The 8955-nt window shown below is 40.0% G+C and overlaps 1 non-coding gene across 1 annotated transcript; it reads right to left on the bottom strand.

Moving 5' to 3' along the window:
* Window positions 1-1785: 1785 nt before the first annotated feature.
* LOC111725510 lies at window positions 1786-1889 on the bottom strand. Its single transcript, XR_002773561.1, has one exon. It is a non-coding gene; the product is annotated as a U6 spliceosomal RNA (small nuclear RNA).
* Between the last annotated feature and the right edge of the window lie 7066 nt (window positions 1890-8955).

Here is an 8955-nt window from a genome sequence, read left to right as displayed (position 1 = left end):
CTTTACCACGGTAACAGAAAAATCAGTTTGTAGTTATGTAGTTAGGAAGTGTTGGGCTTTTTTTTTTTCTGTACCCACAAAGCTGTAAGGAATTTATAACATAGTTGTGGCTTTCATTCTTCCAAATAATTCCCAATTCAGTTGGTTTTTGACTTTCCCAAAGATCTTTTCTCTATCATTTGCTCCACTGCTTTTGTTTAGTCAGTGTTTACTCAACATAAGAGCTTGCAGTTGGAAAGGCATCCCTTCCTCTAGTCCTTGAGATGCACTTTTCTCCAGTGTCCCTTGGCTGTATTGGGTGAAAGTGGCTCTGGATCCCTTTAGGAGACAGGTAATTTGTAGCCTCTCCTTGGTTTTGGTCACTTCTATATCCACCAATCCAATCAGTATGAGAGTGACTCCCAGCCCCACCAAGTGCTTCCCAAAAGAATACCACTGTACAAAACCTTGTTTTTTCAATGTCATGACAAATTACTGTTCCCTAACCCCTCCTTCCTTTGAAATTCTTGTGAACACAAGCCTCTCTTATGTCCAGGGTGGGTAGGGATTCAATATTTGATGTTTCTTGAATGGTAATGGGATTATTTTCTAAAATTCATCCAAATGAGCTGCTAGGTTTTATGAAATATTCCTTTTCTCTTTTTTTGGCAGTTTTTGGCTGGGGCTGGGTTTGAACCCACCACCTCCAGCATATGGGGCCACTGCCCTACTCCCCTGAGCCACAGGCACTACCCAAAATATTTCTTTTCTTAATACATTAACTGCCACACCTTGGGGTCATGGTGTGTTATTAGGTCAAGATAGGTCAAGAGATGTGTGAATGATCGATCCATGCTTCAGGAGACCCCCCAGGCTCAAAACCAGCATAAGTTAAATATATCTACATGGCAGTTAATGTGTTAAAACTTAAAAGAGTCTCTCTTTGATTCTGAGAGTCCAACTGAGACGACTACCTTCTTCCTGGCATCTTCAGGAAAGGATTATTTGTTCACTTAGTCAGTAGGCTAGTTTTAATTTTGGTAGGAAGACTCGCTGATTTCAATTACAGCATCCAGAATGTGTGTGTGTGTCTGTATGTGGGTGTACACAGACGGTCCTCAAATGACATTATTTTTTTCAACATCATTTTGTTATAACACTTATAAGGGAAAAAAATCAATTCCTAGTGGGGCCCCTGTTTGTCTGGAGTTTGCACATTCTCCCTGTGTCTGTGTGGGTTCTCTCTGGGTCCCAGGTTTCCTCTCACTTCCTAAAGCTGTGCTTATGAAGTTCATTGGTGTGTCTGCATGAGAGAGTGACTGGGCATGCCCTGCATGGGAAGACATTCTGGCCAGGGCTGGGATAGTCAGTCTGCTCACAGAAGTCCTTCTGGCTCAGGGAAGTCAGTCTTTGATCTACTCAGACCTTCAACCAATGGGATAAGGCCCACCCCACACTGTGGAGGGTAATCGGCTTTACTCAAAAGTGACAGATAATGAATCTATTGATCTCAAGTAAAAATCATGTTCACAGAAGCATCCAGGTGATGTTTGACGACCTATCTGGGCCCCATGACACAGCCACGTTGACATAGGAATCCATCATCACAATTCTGTATCCGATTAATAGACATGATGTACAAGATCATTTTCTCAGCATGGAGTCATAGTAAGCCCTTCATCTCTCTCTTCCCATTTTTGGCCCCATGTAAAGAAAGTTCACTTTGTAAAGCAAAGAGCTCAGTATTTTCTGAGGTTTAAAAGAAGCAGTGCTAGCTCATGTGCTGAAAACCATCTTTTTTTTCTTGTAAATATGGAACGCTTCACGAATTTGTGTGTCATCCTTGCATGGGGGCCATCATAATCTCTGTATCATTCCAGTTTTAGTGTGTGTGTTGCTGCGGTAAGCACGTGCTGAAAACATCTTAGCAGAAATGGAAGAAGGTCAAAGGGCTCTACTATCAGCTGCCAACTTCTCTGTGCCCTATTTCTTCATTCTAGTCTTTTTCATCATTTTAGCCACAAGGCACTCTTTGAAATTGCAGGAAAATCTTATCAAAATGTCATCAATTTCAAATGAAAATAATATGTGTGGGCTTTTCTGTCCCCTAGTACAATTTCCTTAAATTAGAAGATGATGGTATGATGCTGTAGAAACAACAAAGGGTTTGCTCTTAAGAAATACACTTTGGACTTTCAGTGGTCACTTGCTAGGAAATATCTTAATCTTTCAAAGCTTCAGTTTTCTCATCTGCAAAATGGGAATGATGATAACATTCACTGACTCACCTGATTATAAGGATCAGCTGAGAGAAGACATGTAGCAATCTATGATGATGATGATGATGAATGATAAAGCATGATGGCCTTGACTGTTATTACCATTTCTTATTAAGCTAATTTTTCTCAATTATAGAATCTTAGGCCCTACTCAATGTGCCAGCAGTCTTACCAGGTCTCTGGAAATTGTGGATACTAAAGAAAGCCTCTCACATCTGCATGAGGTTCCTAACACCTTACCTTGGTACCAGGTCTTCCACCTAGTGAGTGTGTAACCCCAAGATACATATTGTTTCCTCCTTGGAATATGCTGACCTTCCTATCAGAGAATCTGTCACATTCAGGCACTTCTGAAGTGACCTTCTGTCACCTTCCCACTGCGGTATGGCCAGTCCTCTCTGCACTTGTTGCAATACTCCGAGAAAATTATTAGCCATACCCTCTGCTTTACCTGGATGAAACTAAAAGCAGAAATGTACAGTTTCATCAGTCTTTGTTGTTCTTAGTGAAACAAATATCTGTGATGTCAGTGACAGCCTTGTGCCTGGGAGCCAGGTTCTCAAACACTGAAGTGAACATAAAATCTTAACAATGTTCTGTACATATTGCCAAAGTGTTATCAGGAAAAATCCTAAGTGCACAAAATCTACGAAGTTTATAGTTTTTTTTTCCTTTCAGAATACTGGTTCCTATTCAGGCTGAAGTTTTCCATCTCTGAGAGAAGATATCTTTTTCACTCACTACCGGTCTATGAGGGACATTACAATTTTACTACTATCAGTGGCAATTTCATACATTCATAATATTCATTAACCTATGCTGTCCTCGCCACTTCTCAAAATAGGTAATCAACTAGATTACTTAAATAGTCAAAATAATAGCAAGAAAATTACTTATCTTGACTATTTTTTTTCTATGAGTTTGTATAACCACCCACATTCTCTTTGGTATCTGCAGCAAGTGTAAATACCATATAGCACAAGTCCTAAGAATTTGTGAAACTTAATGTTACTGTTACATGAACTTGAATGGAAAATTATTTTGCATTCCACCTTTCCACTGTTTTCCACTTCTGAATGTGTGGAGGCATATTTTCTACAATTTATTCAACGAACATATTGAGTACACCATATGGTATGTGCCTCAAATCATCATAGACAAAGCAATTTGATTGATTTTCCTACATCTAAGTAAGCTTTGGCTGTGTCATAGCCTCCCTAGGCCACTGCCTGCAAATCAAGTCTGGAGTCCTTGCCCTAGAATTCATGGCTGTTCATATTGCAGAGATGCTGTGATCCAACTGAGTTGTCTCCCCAAATGTGTCTTGCCCTATTTCTCTGCCATGGAATGTTCACTCTCATACTACATATGACCTTTCCAAATGATCCCTATTTCAAATGCCTCCTATTCCATGAAGTCTCCTGTCACCAAATTAATGCCATTTCTCCATTCATAAAACATCACAGGCTTTAAACATTTTTTAATTTCCCCCTGATGTAATAGTCATTTGTGAGCTTTACTAGTTTTCTCCATTAAGACTGTAAGATTCAGGGTGAGGGACAAGATGGCCAGCAGGTACCAGCATCCAACAGAAGCTCCCTTCCAGAGGGAAGGATAAAGTCCAGAAAATGCCCAACAAAGTTGAACACTAGAAGCCCAGCTAAGAGAGAAGAGTGATATCTGCAGGACACCTCTGCTGAGGCAAGTTGCAACTCCTAGAAAGCAATCTACAGGTACATAATACATCCCAAAGGAAGGGCGTCTGTCCCCTCCCCCAAGAAAGATGTGTTTTTCTCTTTGTTTCCTCTTCATCTGCTCCTGTGAGTTTCCCAAAGGCGAGCGGTGAACTGAGGACTTACTGTCTCACGCCACGTGTGAGAGCTACAGAAAGTGGGGTCTACTCCCCTAGAGGGGCCCTACTGAGACTCTAAACACCCTCTCGCCAGGCAGAAAAATCGAACTACAGTTTCAATGCCATTTTGAATTCCCAGTCCACCCTTCCCCCCTTGCCTGCAGACGCAGTAAGAGGAGGCCCAAGAGCAGTGTCTCCCCACCCCTGTGGGACTAAGCGCCCTGTCCCAGCCCTGCAGCCAGAGAACTGCTTGAGCTGCACTTTCCCCATGTGGCCACTGGCGATCTGCCACCACTCAGGGCCCCTGAATGGGGTGCACCAAGGACTGATCAACCCACGCATTCCCAGCACCCTAGGCCCGGCTGCCCAAGAACTGTGAGAGGACAGTCAGTTGAAAGGGAACTACACTGGAGCAGTGGTACCCCGAGGCAAAGAGCAGCAGCCCCAACAGCTAGAACAATAAGGCTCACACCTCAGAGGCTTTTCCAGACAGACACGCCCTATCTCTCCAGGTAACCAGAGGAAGCTGGCATCTTCTCCAGTGGCAGCCACTGGTGGAATGGTCTTGGGATGGTCTTCAAATAGTGCAAATTCAGCATGGGGCAGAATCAGTGGAAAAACTCTGGTAACCTGAGTAACCAGAGTACATCAATTCCCCCAAGGAAGGATGGGCCAGATGCAATTGAAGATCCCATCCATAAACAGATGGCTGAGATGACAGAAATCGAGTTCAGAATCTGGATAGCAAATAGATTAACAGAATGGAGGAAAGGAGGTAATTAGAATTTCAAATTATTCAAAAGCAGTCTCAAGAATTCAACAATTTAAAGATAAAATGACCAAAGATTTTGACACACTGATCCAAGAGGTTGCAGCCCTCAAAGATCTGAAAAATACAGTGGAATCCTTCGGTAACAGAATGGAGCAGGCAGAAGAAAGGATTTCTGACTTTGAAGACAAAGCTTTTGAATGTGCCCAAACTCTCAAGGATGAAGAGAAATGGAGAGCAAAAATGGATCATTCTCTCAGAGAGCTCTGGGATAATATGAAGAAAACTAATGTTCGTCTTATAGGAATCCCTAAGGCAATGAAGTTGTTTCAGAAAACATAGAGGGTCTTCTTCATGAAATTATGAAAGAGAACTTTCCAGACATGCCAAGAGATTCTGAAATTAAGATAGCAGACAGTTTCAGAACCCCAGGATGACTCAACCTGAACAAGACATCCCCCAGGCACATCATAATTAACTTCACTAAAGTTAAAATGAAAGAGAAAGTTCTGAGAGCAGCTAGATGTAAGAAAACCATAACCTACAAGGGGAAGAATATTAGAATGACTGCAGATCTCTCTGCTGAAACCTTTCAGGCTAGAAGGGTGGTCATCAACTTTTAATCTCCTATAACAAAAAAGAACTTTCAACTGAGGCTCCTGTAGCCAGCTAAACTGAGTTTCATTTATGATGGAGAAATTAAATACTTTAATGACATTCACATGTTGAAGAAATTTGCCATAACTAAACCAGCCATCCAAGGTATTCTCAGACCTATCCTCCACAAAGACCCTGTAATCCTCCACCACATAAGTAAACTCACACAGAAAATTTTGATCAAATTCCAACTTCCACAGTGGCAAAAGGATTAAAAATGTCCACTGGAGTTTTGAAAAACTTGATACTCAAAATTATACCAGGCTTATCAATATTCTCAATCAAGGTGAATGGCTTAAATTGCCCTCTAAAGAGGCACAGCCTGGCTGACTGGATACAAAAACTCAGGCCAGATATCTGCTGGATGCAAAAATCTCATCTTATCTTAAAAGACAAATATAGACTCAGGGTGAAGGGATGGTCATCTATTTTCCAGGCAAATGGAAAGCAGAAAAAAGCAGGTGTTGCAATTCTATTCACAGATACAATAGGCTTTAAACCAACAAAGGGAAAGAAGGATAAGGATGGTCACTTTATTTTTGTTAAGGGTAATACTCAATATGATGAGATTTCAATTATCAATATTTGTGCAACCAACCAGAATACACCTCAATTTATAAGAGATACTCTAATAGGCATGAGCAACTTGATTTCTCCCAGCTCCATCATACTTGGAGATTTTAATACTCCTTTGGCAGTGTTGGACAGATCCTCCAACAAGAAGCTTAGCAAAGAAATTTTAGATTTAAACTTAACCATTCAGCATTTGGATTTAACAGACATCTACAGAACATTTCACCCTAACAAAACTGAATACACATTTTTCTCATCGGCCCATGGAACATACTCCAAAATTGACCACATTTTAGATCACAAGTCTAACCTCAACAAATTTAAAAGAATATAAATTATTTCTTGCATCTTCTCAGACCATGATGGAATAAAAGTCAAACTCAATAACAACAGGAATTTGCAGACTCATACAAAAAACGTGGAAGCTAAATAACCTTATGTTGAATGACAGGTGGGTCAGAGACAAGATCAAGAAGGAAATTACCAAATTTTTGGAACAAAACAATAATGAAGATATGAGTTATCAGAACCTCTGGAATATTGCAAAGGCAGTCCTAAGAGGGAAATTTATAGCCCTGCAAGCCTTCCTCAAGAGAACAGAGAGAGAGGAAGTTAACAACTTAATGGAACATCTCAAGCAACTGGAAAAGGAAGAATACTCCAATCCCAATCTCAGCAGAAGAAAAGAAATAACCAAAATTAGAGCAGAATTAAATGAAATTGAAAACAAAAGGATTATACAACAGATCAATAAATCAAAAAGTTGGTTTTTTGAAAAGGTCAATAAAATAGATAAACCTTTGGCCAACCTAACCAAGAAAAAAAGTAAAATCTCTAATTTTTACTTTTAACTGCATTTTAACCACTCAGTCAGTGTACATTTCAGGAGCATGTAGTATTTCTTCAGAAGTTGAGCACCAGGGACCTGGAAAGATTTTTAAAATTCTCCAGTGTCCTTGTACTTTCTAAGTTTACACAATTCTGTTTCAGTAAAAAGTCTCTGTAACCTTATGAAGTATGAGTAGATTTTTTTTTCTTGTAGGAATAAAAGGAACAAATACAGGGTCAATGTAGGGCTAAGTGATGCTTAACTGTGACTAGAATGATTCAGTAATAAAAATCCAGTATATGAAAGCAACAGTGGAAACAAAGAAAGGAAGATCGGTTCTAGGTTGGGGAGGGCAGCAAGGGGTTCAGGTAGGACTTTATCCTTTGAAATGAGCCTTGAAATGTCACCTTCAGGCACTGAATCTCTCAGGCAGAGGGAAGTTCTCCAGCAAGGACAAAATTAAGCTTCAAGGTCATTGGGGGCCTTCCATGAATTTGGTATGGCTGATTGGCTGTGTATAGAGAAGATCATTAAGTGAAACTGAAGAATTAATTAGGGTGCAAGTTCTAGGGCCCAGAGGATCACTGCTATTGCTTTTCTGCATATCCTAAGCAGAAGCTAGCATGATTCCCTACAGATAGTTGGCATGCAGTGAACGTGTATTAAATTCTTTCACTAATTTTCAGTAGTCTACTGCTTTTATAATGATACGGAGCTTGGTTTTAGCTCTTTTTTTGAATAACCTAAAAATAATCTCTCTCCGTATCTTTTTTTTTTATAAAGCAATCCACTGTTTTCTTCTTGCAAAATTTTATTGGTGACTATTAAACACTGAAGCATCTTCACATTCAGATTCCAAAGATTCTGTAGGAGAGCAGAAAGCTATTCTTCCTCCCTCTCACTTTTCAGATCTTTCCTCAGGAGTACGTGCCCCCAGCTTAAAGGGCAGAAGGAGCCAGCATCAAAGTTCTCTAGAACAGCAGTTCTCAACCTGTAGGTTGCGACCCCTTTGGGGGTCAAACGATCCTTTCACGGGGCTCGCCTAAGTCCATCCTGCATATTAGATATTTACATCATGATTCATAACAGTAGCAAAATTACAGTTATAAAGTAGCAATGAAAATAATTTTATGGTTGGGGGTCACCACAACATGAGGAACTGTATTAAAGGGTCACTGCATTAGGAAGGTTGAGAACCACTGCTCTAGAGTCTTCTGGGAAAGGCTCATGTTCTGAGGAGTCTGAGGAAGAACATTCTTGTTGTTGTATTGTTTTCATCTGTTCCTTGTAATAGATTATACAATTAGGGGATTTCTTTTCCTTGTCTATATTTCATAGTATCTCTCATACAATTACGGGTATTTAGTTGACAAAATATCTTATCTCATTGCTCCATATTGGCCCAGTTCTTCTTCCTAACTCTTGCCTCTGCAGATTTCCTTACTGAGGCTTCATTAAGAGAGGTAAGACCTCCCCGCCCCCATGTAGGTAGGTTACGCACAGTTCCTCCACAGGAATAAAGATATTTAACTTTTTGTTTTTATACCCAGTCCCTCTCTTCATCTTCACACTTCTTTCAGAGTTATTGCACTGAATTATCTCTTACTTTGGGAAACAGTAATGTTTCTTGGCAATCTTCCTTCTTTGTATGCTAAAATAAAAGTAAAGTTAAATATCAACATATTCAGAGTTGCTTGTTTTCCTGATTGCAAATACGCCAGCAAGCGTATCAGTACCACATTTGGTTACTGATCCTTAAAGCCAACAAAATAGATTTTCAAGGCTTATAGCATGATCTGATGGGGGAAAAAGTAAAATCAGTAAGTTAAAATTGCTTAAGAGAAATAGATTCATTAAAATTATGGATTAAAAATCTACCCCGGTTTGGGGGTCTACCATTTCTTTGCCAGACAACATCGTCCCTCCAATCATTTTAAAAAATGAGAGGGAAAGCACAAACACTAGAGGCAAAATGCGGCCAGATTCCTAGCACCTTTCAATTCCTATTAAGTGCCAA

The sequence above is a fragment of the Otolemur garnettii genome, unplaced genomic scaffold, assembly GCF_000181295.1.
Source record: "Otolemur garnettii isolate 467f Iridium unplaced genomic scaffold, OtoGar3 scaffold00042, whole genome shotgun sequence".
NCBI classification, from domain to species: domain Eukaryota; kingdom Metazoa; phylum Chordata; class Mammalia; order Primates; family Galagidae; genus Otolemur; species Otolemur garnettii.
Note: the sequence above shows the minus strand (reverse complement) of the source record. Positions and strands in the feature narration are given on the sequence as shown.